Genomic DNA, 13157 nt, shown 5'->3' on the forward strand with positions numbered 1-13157 from the left:
CCATGTTTATAGCAGCACTGTTTGTAATAGCTAAAGCTTGGAAGCAGCCCAAGTGCCCATCAACTGGAAACTGGATAAAGAAGATGTGGGTTTTTTTATAAAATGGAGTACTACTCAGCCATAAAGAACAAGAAACTAGAGTCATTTATAGCTAAATGGATGCATATCGAGACCATACTCTTATGTGAAATAAATAGGACACAATTGTATAAATGCTGAATAGTTTCTCTAGTGTGAGAAACTAAAAATGTAAATAAGGGTTAAAATGATTAAAATGAATAATTGATAATTTGAAATAGGAAAAAAGGTCCAAAGAGATAGGGGTGAAGGGAGGGGAAGGGGAAAGTAAAGAAGGGAAAGGAAAAATTATGAGAAAAGAAAAAAAATGGAAATGATGTCTATGTAAATAGGAAAGGGCAGAAGGGGTGAAGGGCACACAGGTAAAGGGGAAAAAATAAGAATCAAGATACATCATGTACAGGTACAAATACCCAATGATAAATGTAAACAAATTGTATACCTAAAATGTACCAATAAAAGAACTTAAGAATACAAAAAAATATGAGAAAAGGAAAAAAATGGAATAGGGAAGGGTGGAGGGGGGTGAAGGGAGAGCAGGGGAAAGGGAAAAAAATAAGAACCAAGATACTCATGTAATGGTACAAGATCCCAATGATGAATGTAACTATATTTTATACCTAAAATGTACCAATAAGCTTAATGGGGGAAAAAAAGAAAAAAAATAAAATAAAATAAAATTTCTATAAAAAAGAATTATATTGAATATATGAACAGTAGAAATGACCAATATGAGGAGACAGTGTTAGACAACAAAGACATATCAGAATCACAAGAGCATAAACACAGATATACTGTACTTTTAAAACCACAAGAGAGCGAAGAAAATAACTACTAGATGATACTAAGGAGACTAACTTAACACTAATTGGAATTAGAGAAAAATTAGAAGAGAGAACATGTAGAATTTAAAAAATCTCTTCACAGAAATCATTCCAGAAAACTTTCTAAATATAGGGAAAGAACTCAACATATAGGGCCAGGGGTTTAGCTCAGTGGTTCTGCCACTTGCCTCGCAAGCGCAAGGTCCCAAGTTTGATCCCCAGTACCAAAAAAAAAAAAAAAAAGAACTCAACATACAGAACAGCAAGGCATATAGAATTCCAAATAACTGTGATGAGAGAAGAAACTCCCCATGATACATTATAGTCAGAATCCTGGAAGTCCAAAACAAGGGCAGAATCTTAGAAGCTGTCAGAGAAAAGCAAAAAGACACTTATAAAGGTAGAACTTAGAATTACAGCTGAATTTTCAACATAAAATGTAAAGAAGAGCTAGGAGTGAAGTGTTTTAAGTCCTAAAAGAAAACAACTTTCAATGCAGAATATATCCTCTAAAACTACCTTCCAAAATTAATGTAGAAGTAAGGACATTCTTTGTGAAAGAACACCTTAAGAAATACATGAGCATCAAACCAACACTCCAAAAAAATTTTAAGGATATCCTAGATAGAGATAATGAAGCCAACAATGTCAAAAAGTCTGATAGAATGAATACATGACACAGAGCAGGAAATTAAAGAGGGAAGAAAGGAATCAATAACAAAAATAATACAATGAAAAAAGAAGTCAATATTTTTGAGTAGTAACTTTCAATGTAAATGGCCTCAAGTTCTCAATTAAAAGACACAGATTGGCATAATGGATCAAAAAATTGGTTTGCTGCATACCAGAGACACATCTAATCCAAAATGAAATTCTTAAACGAATAATCAAAGGATAGATAACTATTCCATGCAATGGAAGCCTGAAAACAAGCAGGAGTAGCTATCCTATTTGAGACAAAGTGAACTTCAAGTTAAAATTGATCAGAAAAGGTAAAGAAAGTCACAACATATTAATTAAGGAAACAATTCAACATAAAGAGATAATAAACTGTAAATTTACATGCACCGAATACCAGTGCACCTAACTTCACAAAACAAACATTGCTGGACATAAATGATCAAATAAACATCAACACAGTCATAGTGGAAGTCATCAGGAACCCACTTTCACAAATAGATCAACTAGACAAACCAACAAAGAAATATTAGAGCTGAACTGCACTTTTGAACAATAGACATCTACAGAGTATTCTATCCAACTACAAGATACACATACTTCTCAGCAACACATGGAACTTTCTCCAAAATAGACCATGCACTCATACATTAAGTTTGCTTAAATACAAAAGAATCAAAATTATCCCATGTATACTAATATAACACCTTGAAACTTGAAATCAATTGCAAAAGAAAATACATAAATTTCACTAACAACTGGACATTAAGTAAATCACTCTGGTACACTCAGTGGGTCACAGAAGAAATTAAACAATTCCTAGAATCAAATGGTAATGCAAATAAAACATACCAGATCCTATGAGATACAATGAAAGCAGTCCTAAGAGGAAAATTTATTGCTGCAAATGCTTACATTAGAAAAACAGAGTGAGCTCAAATAAACAACCTTATGATGCATCTTTAGGTCCCAGAAACATAAGAACAGTCCAAACCCACACCTAGTACAAAATAAAATATCATAAAAATCAGAACAAAAATAAATGAAATTGAAACTAAAAAAAATACAAAGAATTAATAAACAAAGAGCTGTTTCTTTGAAAGAATAAACCAATCAGAGAAACCTTAGCAAAACATACCAAAAGAATGAAAGAAAAGACCTAAATTAACATAATTAGAAATTAAAAAGGGCAAATCACAATGGACAATGCCAAAATCCAAAACATCATTAGCAAGTACTAGGAAAAATTGTACTCCAACAAACTGAAGAATCTTGAAGAAATGGACAAATTCCTAGACACTTATGAATTACCAAATTGAATCAAGAAGACAAAAATGCTGAAAAATCTAACAACATGACATGAAATTGAGGCTGTAATTAAAAATCTATCAACAAAAGGCCAAGACCTGATGGATTCACTGCTGAATTCTTTAAGACCTTCAGGGAAGACATAATGCCAATACTCTTCAAAATCTTTAATGAAATTGAAAGAGAAGGAATACTTCCAAACTTATTCCTAGAAGACAGCATTACCTTGATTCAAAAACCAGACAAAGACCAAAAGAAAACTACAGGCCAAACTCTCTAATGAACACAGATAGTTGCAAAAATCCTCAACAAGGTATTGGAGAACAGAATGTGACACATCATGACCAAATAGGCTTCATCCCAGAGATCCATGTTTCAACACACACAATTCAATAAATGTAATAAATCATATAAAAAGAATCAAGAACAAAAATTACATGATCAACTCAATAGATGCAGAAAAAGACTTCAACAAGATCCAACATCTAGTCATGATAAAACCCTGAAGAAAATAGGTATAGAAGGACCCTGTCTCAATCTGTTAAAAGCCATTCATGCCAACATTACTGCCAACATAATGACAAAAGAGGGGAAAACTGAAAGCTCTTCCTCTAAAATCAGGAACAAGACAAGGATGTCCACTATCACCACTGCTGTTCAATACAGTACTTGAAACAGACAGAGCAACAAAGCAGGAGAAAGAAAAGGGATACATTCAGGAACTGAAGAAATCAAATTATTGCTAATTTGTATACAACATGATACTTTACATAAAAGACTCAAAAAAATTCCATCAAAAAGACTCCTAGAAGGGTGGAGGATTGAGCTCAGTGGTGCCACTGCCTGCCTCGCAAGCGCAAGGTCCTGTGTTCGATCCCCGGTACCAAAAAAAAAAAAAGAAAAGAAAGGCCATTCTCCTCGAACTTATATATAGATTGAATGCAATCACAATTCAAATACCAACAACAATCCTTACAGAGCTAGAGAAAACAGTTCTAAAATTCATATGGAACCAGAAAAGATTCAGAATAGTAAAAGTAATCCTGGGTAATGAGAGTAAAACAGGAGTCATCACAATCCTGGATTTCAAGTTTTATTACAAAGCTACAGTGATTAAAAACAGCATGGTATTGACACAAAAACAGACATGTGTACCAGTGAAACAGAATAGAGGAAGCAGAAAAAATCCCAAGCACACAAAGAGGCCAAAAACATATGCTGGAGGAGAGGGAGCTTCTTTAGCAAATGATGCTGGGGAAACTGGGTATCCACAGGCAGAAGACTGAATCTAGACCCATATCTCTCACCATGTACTAAACCAAAGTCAAAATGGTTCAAAGATCTAAATATTAAAACAGAAACACTTAACCCGCTGGAAGATAAGATAAGTAAAACCCCTCAAATCATAGGCATATGCAAAAGCTTTCTGAACAGAACCCTAATTACACAAGAAATAACATTAAAAAATCAACTAATGAGATTATGTCAAATCAAAAAGCTTCTGCACAGCAAAGGAAACAATCAGCAGAGTGAAGAGACAACCTACGGAATGGGAAAAAAATTTAACCAGCTACACTTCAGATGGAGGATTAATATCTAGAATATGGAAATAACTCAAAAAATTAGAGCCCCTGAAATAAAAGATCCAATCAGAAAATGAGCAATTGGGCTGGGGATTTAGTTCAGTGGTTCTGCTGCCTGTCTCTCAAGCACAAGGTCCGGAGTTTGATCTCCGGTACCAATAATAATAATAATAATAATAATAATAATAATAATAAATGAGCAATTGAATACACACTTCTCAGAAGAAAAAAGTACAAATGACCAATAAATACATGAAAAAATGTTCATCACTAGCCTTTAGAGAAATAAAAATTAAAATAACACTGAGATTCTTACTCCAAAAAGAATGGCAATTATCAAGAAATCTAATAATAACAAATAGGAGAGGATGCAGGGGGGAAAAAACCCTTCTACGCTGTTGGTGGGAATATAAACTGGTACAACCTTTATGGAAATCAGTATCACAATTCCTAAAAAAACTAAAAGTAGAAATTCCATTTTACTTAGCTCTCCTCTTTCTAGGTATCATCCCAAAAGAGCTCAAGACATCATACCACAGCGATACGTGCATACCCATGCTTTATCAGCACAAGAGCTAAATCTTGGAAACAGTTTCTACATCCATAAACAGATGAATTGATAAAAAATGGTACTTATACATGAGAGTAATACTTTGCCACAAGGAAGGATAAATTTAGGTCATTTGTAGGAAAATGAAGGCACCTTGAATCCATAATGTTAAGTAAAATAAATTGGACACACAAGCTTAAATATTACATATTTAAATATTACATATTTAAGTTATTTAAATATTACATAGTTTAAAACAAAACTAAAAGACAATAAAAACAGGAAGAAAGTGGGAAGTGCAAGTGGGAAGGGGACTAAGAGACGGAGGGAGGACAGAGGAAGGGGAGGGAAGGGACTATAAAGAATCAAGATACGGGCCACCGCCAGCTTTGCACGGAGAAACGCGCCCTCGGATTTGAGCGCCCAGTCGTGCACACGGTGCCCGGGTGGTGCTTCCACGCGTGTGTGCAAACCGACATGTCGCACCCGTCCCCACAAGCTAAACCCTCCAACCCAAGCAACCCCCGGGTCTGCTTTGACGTGGATATCGGCGAGGAGCGAGTTGGTTGAATTGTTTTAGAATTGTTTGCAGATATTGTACCCAAAACTGCAGAAAATTTCAGTGCATTATGTACAGGAGAAAAAGGCATTGGATCCACGACTGGGAAACTTCTTCATTTCAAAGGATGTCCTTTCCATCGAATTATTAAGAAATTTATGATTCAGGGTGGAGACTTCTCAAATCAGAATGGAACAGGTGGAGAAAGTATTTTTGGTGAAAAATTCGAAGGTGAAAACTTTCATTATAAGCACAATCGCAAGGGTTTATTGAGCATGGCAAATGCAGGCCACAACACGAATGGTTCTCAGTTCTTCGTCACAACAGTGGTGTTTGGTCAAGTAATTAAAGGAATAGGTGTGGCGAGGATCCTGGAAAATGTAGAAGTAAATGGTGAAGTAAAAACCTGCCAAATTGTTCATTATTGCAGAATGTGGGGAACTGAAAGAAGGTGACGACTGGGGAATATTCCCAAAAGAAGGCTCTGGCGACAGTCATCTGGATTTTCCTGAAGACACAGATGTGGATTTCAAAAATGTAGATAAAATTGTATTAATAACAGAAGACTTAAAAAACATTGGAAATACTTTTGTTAAGTCTGAGAACTGGGAGATGGCCATTAAAAAATACACAAAGTTTTTAAGGTATGTGGCTAGTGCAAAGGCTGTTATTGAAGAAGCAGACAGCTCCAGGCTGCAGCCTGCGGCCTTGAGCTGTGTACTCAATATTGGTGTGTGTAAACTGAAGATGGCAGCTTGGCAGCAAGCAGCTGACAGTTGTTTGGAGGCTCTTGAAGTAGATCCATCAAATACCAAGGCACTGTATTGCAGAGCTTAAGGATGGCAAGGATTAAAAGAATATGAGCAAGCATTGACTGATCTTAAGAAAGCTAAAGAGATAGCACCAGAAAATAAAGTTATCCAGGCAGAACTGCTGAAAGTCAAACAAAAGATAAAGACACAGAAAGATAAAGAGAAGGCCATATATGCAACAATGTTCACCTAATAAATATTCACTTTTGCCTGAGTATTATGCATAGGTTGTTTAAGGCAATAAGACAGTCTAAGAGTTATGTCTGTATCTGATTTCTGCATTTTTGACACTTCAGTTCCTTATTGTTTACAGCTTAGAAATACTGACTTTCCATCTTAATAGACAATGTTACAAAATAAAAAGAATCAAGATATGTTCAGTACATGTACCTACTCCCTAGTATGAATGGGCACAATATATACTGCAAAAAGGTACTAATAAAAAATAATAAATAAATGAAAAATAAAATGCTTAGCTATAAATATAACAAAAGAAATAAAAGACTTCTACATTGAAAGCTGTAAAATGTTGTTAAATATAATTAAAGAAATTCTAAAAGTAAATTTTTCAAAAGGGACATTCCATATCCATATATCAGAAGACTTAATATTGTTAACATGACTATAATATCCACATTTATCTACAGACTCAATCCAACCTCCTTCAAAATTATAGGTAATTTTTTGCAAAAAATGATAAGCTAATTCTAAATTTTATGTGGAATCAAAAGAGAACCCAAAAACAAAATTGAAATATGCTTTCTGATTTCAAAATTTACTACAAACCTAAAAGAAGCAAAACAGTATTGCTCCCCTTTAAGTACAGACATATAGATCAAAGGAACAGAATTGAGTTCAAAAATGAACACTTTCATATATGTTTGATTGATTTTCAACAAGTGTGCTAAATAATTCAATGGAGAAAAGAATAGTTTTCAGCAAATAATACTGGCATAACTGGATATCCAGTAAAAAAGAGCAAAATTGGACCCTTCATACAATATAAAAAATTAACTTAAAATGTAGCTTATTGCCGGGGATTTAGCTCAGTGGTTCCGCCGCCTGCCTCACAAGTGCAAGGACCCAAGTTTGATCCCCGGTACCAAAAAAAAAAAAAAAAGAATAAAATGTAGCTTATGCCTAATATAACAGATAAAACTATAAAACTCTTAGAAGTAAACACAGAAGTAAATATTTGTGACTTTCATTTAGGCAATTGTTTCTTAGTTATAAGATCAAAAGCACAAGCACTACATCATTATAACATTTTTGCTATAAACTGTATCACCCAAGAAAATGAAAAGACAAACCACACAAGGAAAGTATCTGCAAGTTCACATGTCTGATAAGAGACTTGTATCTAGAATATATAAAGAACACTTAAAACTCAGCAATAAAGGCAACCTAACTTTAAAATCAGAAAAGGGTTTAAAGAGTCTTTGCTCCAAAGATATACAAAAGACCAAAGAACCAGAAAAATATTCAGCATCATTAGTCATTAAGGAAATAGAAATTAAAACCACAATAAGATACCATTTTGCATCCACTGTTATGGCTATCACTGAACAGACAATAAGTGTTGTAAAGGATGTAGAGAAATTGGAATCTTCATACACTGTTGATGGGAATGTAAAATGATCAGCTGCTTTGGAAACAGTTGGCAGTTCCTCAACATGTTAAACAGAGTGTTATCATATGACCCAGAAACTCTATTTCTAGATATACCCAAAATATATAAAAAATATGTATCTAGCAAAAACTTGTAGAGAGTATACATTCTTTTTTTTTAGAGTATACATTCTATAGCACCATTATTCATAATAGCCCAAAATTGGAAACAACTCAAGCATCCAACATCTGATGAAGAGATAAATAAAATGAAATATTATTTGTCATATAACCAAATATTGTTTGTCAGTAAGAAATGAAGTATTGATGTGTGCTGGAACATAGGTGAATCTTTAAAACATGGTAAATGAAAGAAGTCAGTCACAAAAGATCACATATGATTTCTTTTTTTTTTTTTTTTCCTTAAGACAGAATCTCACTATGTTGTTCAGACTGGTGTTGAACTCACTATGTAGCCCAGGCTGGCCTCAAACTCATGACGATCCTCCTGCCTCAGGCTCTGAGTGCTGGGGTTACAGCCATGTGCCACCATGCTTGACCATTTCTACTAGATGTCCAGAATAGTCAAATCTATAGAGACAGAAAACAATTTAGTTGCCCAGAGCTAGTGGAATGGGAAGGAGAAAAAAAGTGACTATTATCAGGCACTGGATTTCTTTTAATCCTAAAATGAAATTTTGGAAATGTTTGCAAAACCCTGTGAGTATACTAAAAAATGTTAAATTGTACACTTTAAATGGGTGAGTTATGTCTCAATAAATATGATGAAAAAAATCTGGTTCCATCAGCTATTGGTGATGATGATGGTGATGTAGATGATGGGGGTCAGAGGGAGGATAACAACAAACCCAAATCAAACCAAACCAACCTTGTGTATTTGGGTCTGTTTCCAGAAAAGAGGGAATCGTTATGCATTTGGAAGCAACACCAAAAGTTGTTGCCTACATTAAGAAATCCCATTTTTTTATTCATTAAGTTTCTTGGTACATTTTAGGTATACAATATGATGGCATTCATCGTTAGGAATTTGTACCTTTACATGATATCTCTTGGTTCTTATTTTTTTCCCCATTCCCCTGCCCTCCCTTCAATCCCTCCAGCCCTCCCTATTCACAAAGACTTTGTTTCCAGTTTTTCCTTTTCTAAGAAATCCCATTTTAAAGAAATAAAGTTTGGAAGTTAGGCATAATCTTATGCAAGCACTCAGAGCTATTGTTATCACTTGCAGAACATGTTATTCACCTGTATTTACTTTAAACCAAGGCATGGCTTAGAAATAATTGAAATTTCCACATCCTATAACTAAGTGCAATTTCTAATTACTACTTGGCTGCTCATATAAATCCTAAGTAAATCTATGAAATTTCTTTTCCTAGTAAAACATGAATAAATATAAGTAATTGCCATGTCTGATTTACCTAGCATTTTAAGCAGTTTAAAGTAAATACTAAAAATAGTTGTTAGCTATCCAAGTTTGAACAGCCATTTGCCTAAAGCTAGGATACACTTCTTTGAATTTAGGAATGATTGAATCAAAGCAGATTATTGCCACTATTCTGATTTCCTTACATTTAATGTACTCAATTTTAACTGTCCTATTTTGTATAAGTTTTCATCACAAATGTTCTCAGATTAATTTTGGATGTGAGTATCAATAAGATGTAAACAACTAGATTGAGGGCTGGAGATTTAGCTCAGTGGTCCCGCTGCCTGCCTTGCAAGCGCAAGGTCCTGAGTTTGATCCCCAGTACCAAAAAGCAAAGAAAAAAACCAACAAACAAAAAAACCTAGATGGAAAAAATAGAAAAGACCTCAATAAATAAAAGAGTGAATCCAAATTTACTCTAGACATGTGGCATTGAAGATGACATCCCTAAATATGAGAATGAAATTTTTCAGAGCAACATCTTTTAAGCACAGTACTTAGGATGCAAATAAAAACCCTGCCAATCAAACAAGGTTTTATAAAAGGACAGTTATTTAAATACGCTTTGTAATAGGCTAGTGGTAACAGTAAAACAATACAAATTCAGCTTGGTCAGAGTCCTAGACATTGAGATATGTGGGAAATTCTTTCTTAGCTCAGTGAATTTTTCCCACAATGAAATTTTTGTACAGCAGCACAACAATATCACCATCAATAGCCTCCAAGACCCTAGAGACTTTCCTTTCTTAATTCATGCCAAGGAACCTTAACACAGGGGAGTCAATTTGGAATCAAGAACTAGATTTTTCTGTTTTGGGGTTTCCTCCCAATGGTTTCCTAGAAGCTCTAAGAAACTGTTGTGAATATCCTCCAGAATGTATCAGTAAAGTTGCTTGCTATGGTTTGGATGTGGTTTGTCCACCCGGGGCTCATATATTGGAGGCTTGGTCCCAATATATGAGTGCAAACGTTGAGATGGGAATTAGTGCAAGGTAATTAGGTCATTGGAGGCCACCCTCAGAAGGGATTTAGGTAGTTCTTGTGAGACCCGTTATTTCCCATGAGAGATATTGTTTAAAAGAACAAGACCAGCCTCTCCACACTGTTTGGCTTCTCTCACCCTATCATCTGTCCCTCTTTTGTGCTCCCACCATGACGCCATCTGCCATGTTGCAGTGAGGTCATAAGACCCTCACAGAGCCAGCAGATGTTGTTTCCATGAACTTTGAGTCCCACAAAATTAAGCTAAATAAACCTCTTTTCTTGAAAAGGACCCAGCCTTTGGTATTTTGTTATAGAAATAGGAAATGAACTAAGATACTGCTTTTTGGAGTTCCTCCATTTGACAAATAAGCTCTAGAAGATAACTTTTGGGAAGGATGTTACTTTTGCTCTCCAGGTACACACACATTTGACATCTAACTCTCTTGCCTATATCTTTAGCTCTTGAACAGCTCTCTGAAGTTGGAGGCAAAAGAGAGATATAGCAGAAGAGGAAATCAGAAAGATTCCAGGTCTGAGCATGATTCAACACACCACTGGCTTTCTCTGAAATGTAGAGGTCCTTGGACAGAGTAACACCTTAGGACAAAAACAAGTCCACTGTTTACACAAGCTAGGAGACAAGGACTTTGATCCTACAAATGCAAGGAAAAAGACTACTATTTATTTTAGTGTAGAAATAAGAAGAATAAGGAGCTGGGCGTGGTAGCACACGCCTGCAGTCCCAGTACTCAGGAGGCAGAGGCAGGAGGATTGCCGCAAGTTCAAGACCAGCCTGGGCTACAGTGAGTTCAAGGCTAGCCTGGTCTACATAGTGAGGTCCTATCTCAAAAAAAGAACAAAAAAAGAAGGAAAAGAAAATAAATGCAAAGGAAGTGCTGAAGGAGAAAAGAGTGCTTTGAAGAAAAAGAGAAAACACATCTTGCAACCAGAACAGACAACTGTAAGAACAAGAGGGTAGTGACACAAAGTTAATTGCTGCAGTCTTCTTGTATCTTCTTCGCTAGTCGATCCAGGTGATCCCACTTGATCTTGTGCTAAAGGCTTGGCATCAAGTGTTAGACTCGGCTTGTTCATAACACAGAAGATTGATATCAGGTGCCAGGTTCAGTGTGTTCTCATATCAGAAGATTAGTAGTGGGTGCAGGGCTTGGCTTGATCTCATGTCAGGCTCAAGAGCTGCTGCTCTGTGTCCATAGTTAACAACTCTTCATTTAACAGGTCGTGCCAATCGCTCCAGCTATGTTGCCATGCCCTGGTCTCCTATGTCATTCTGATATCCAGAATACATGCTGTGTCATTGTTATTGTTGTTTGTTTGGGGGAGGGGCCTTGGGGGGGTTGTTGTTTGGTTGGTTTTTTGCAGTACTGAAGATTGAACTTAGGGTCTCATGCTTACTAGGCAAACATTCTACCACTGAGTTACATACCTAGACCTATTTTACTTTGTTTTGTTTTATCTTATTTTGATACATTCTCACAGTGTTGCCCAATCCGGCCTTGAATTTTCAATCTTCCTATCTCAGTCTCCCTAGTAGCTGGGATTACAGATGTGCCCAGCTAAATTTGTGTTGTTTTAAGTATCTACATATAATTTGTTACAGAAGCGATAGAAAACTAATATTACAGGGCCAGGGACTTAGCTCAATGGCACCGCACCTACCTCGAAAGTGCAAGGTCCTGAGTTTGATCCCTGGTACCAAAAAAAAACAAAAAACAAAGCAAAACAAAAAAACTAATACTACAAACGGACAACGTATATTGAGTACCAGATAACATGCATTGTGTCAAACATTTGATATATACTACCTCACTCTTTTTATTATCCCAGTTTCAAAGTTGAAGGATGAAGCCTACTTGTAAGTCCAAGTCACCCAGCTGGCCTTCCTCAACCATGCCATGATAGGAACCCATTCATTTCCATGTGACTCCAGAATCCTTGACCATTGCTACAAAATGGCCAATTGTTACTATGCACTAATAAAGGACCCAATTTTAAAAATACATACACAAACATAGTTATGTGCATGTATGTATATCCATAAAAAATTTCTGAAAGAAAATAGTGCAAAATGTTCATAGTAGTTTGTTTGGATATTAGGTTTATTTACTTATTGGTACTTTGTTATACTTTTCACCCTCCCTGCAGGATACATGACTCAAACAATTTTAAAGGAAGTCCACTGGGGTTTTTCAGGGAACTCTTTGCTTTTCTAATAAAAGTGACAGAAATAGTCTGTGAATCCTCATATTATTATGCACAATAACTATTTCCTTATTTGTTTCTCTTAAGTTTAATTGCTTCCTTGTGGAGAAATTGACTGTATTTAGGCACTTGTACTTTCCAAGTTTAGTCTGTATGCTATCCTCATTTATGAGGTTTTTAATTTGATTTCTAAGTCTCATTTATGAAATTTTTTCCTTGACTTTTTAAAATATTTACCTGAGATTTAATAAAATGATCCAAGCCAAGCCAAGGGTCTAAAAACAGGGGCATCTGTAACAGGACACCCATTTTATCTAGTAAAATCTTAGACATCCTAAGAGGAAAAAGATATCTCATCTTCTTTTTAATCAGCAGGACTGAAAGCACTATACTCGTGGGTTCCTGAGCTTCCATATTAGATGACTGGACTAGATGACATCTATCCTTGATGGATAGATGATCTGCATAATGTCTGTGTCGGTTTTCAAATTTCATTCCATTCT

General features: G+C 35.5%; 1 pseudogene; it reads left to right on the forward strand.

Moving 5' to 3' along the window:
• The first annotated feature begins 5450 nt into the window (after positions 1 to 5450).
• On the forward strand, positions 5451 to 6585 carry LOC101705647 (peptidyl-prolyl cis-trans isomerase D pseudogene; annotated as a pseudogene).
• Positions 6586 to 13157: the final 6572 nt, after the last annotated feature.

Source organism: Heterocephalus glaber, unplaced genomic scaffold (genome assembly GCF_053883595.1).
Source record: "Heterocephalus glaber isolate CG9 unplaced genomic scaffold, H.glaber_assembly_v1.0 deba00001538, whole genome shotgun sequence".
Classification (NCBI taxonomy): domain Eukaryota; kingdom Metazoa; phylum Chordata; class Mammalia; order Rodentia; family Bathyergidae; genus Heterocephalus; species Heterocephalus glaber.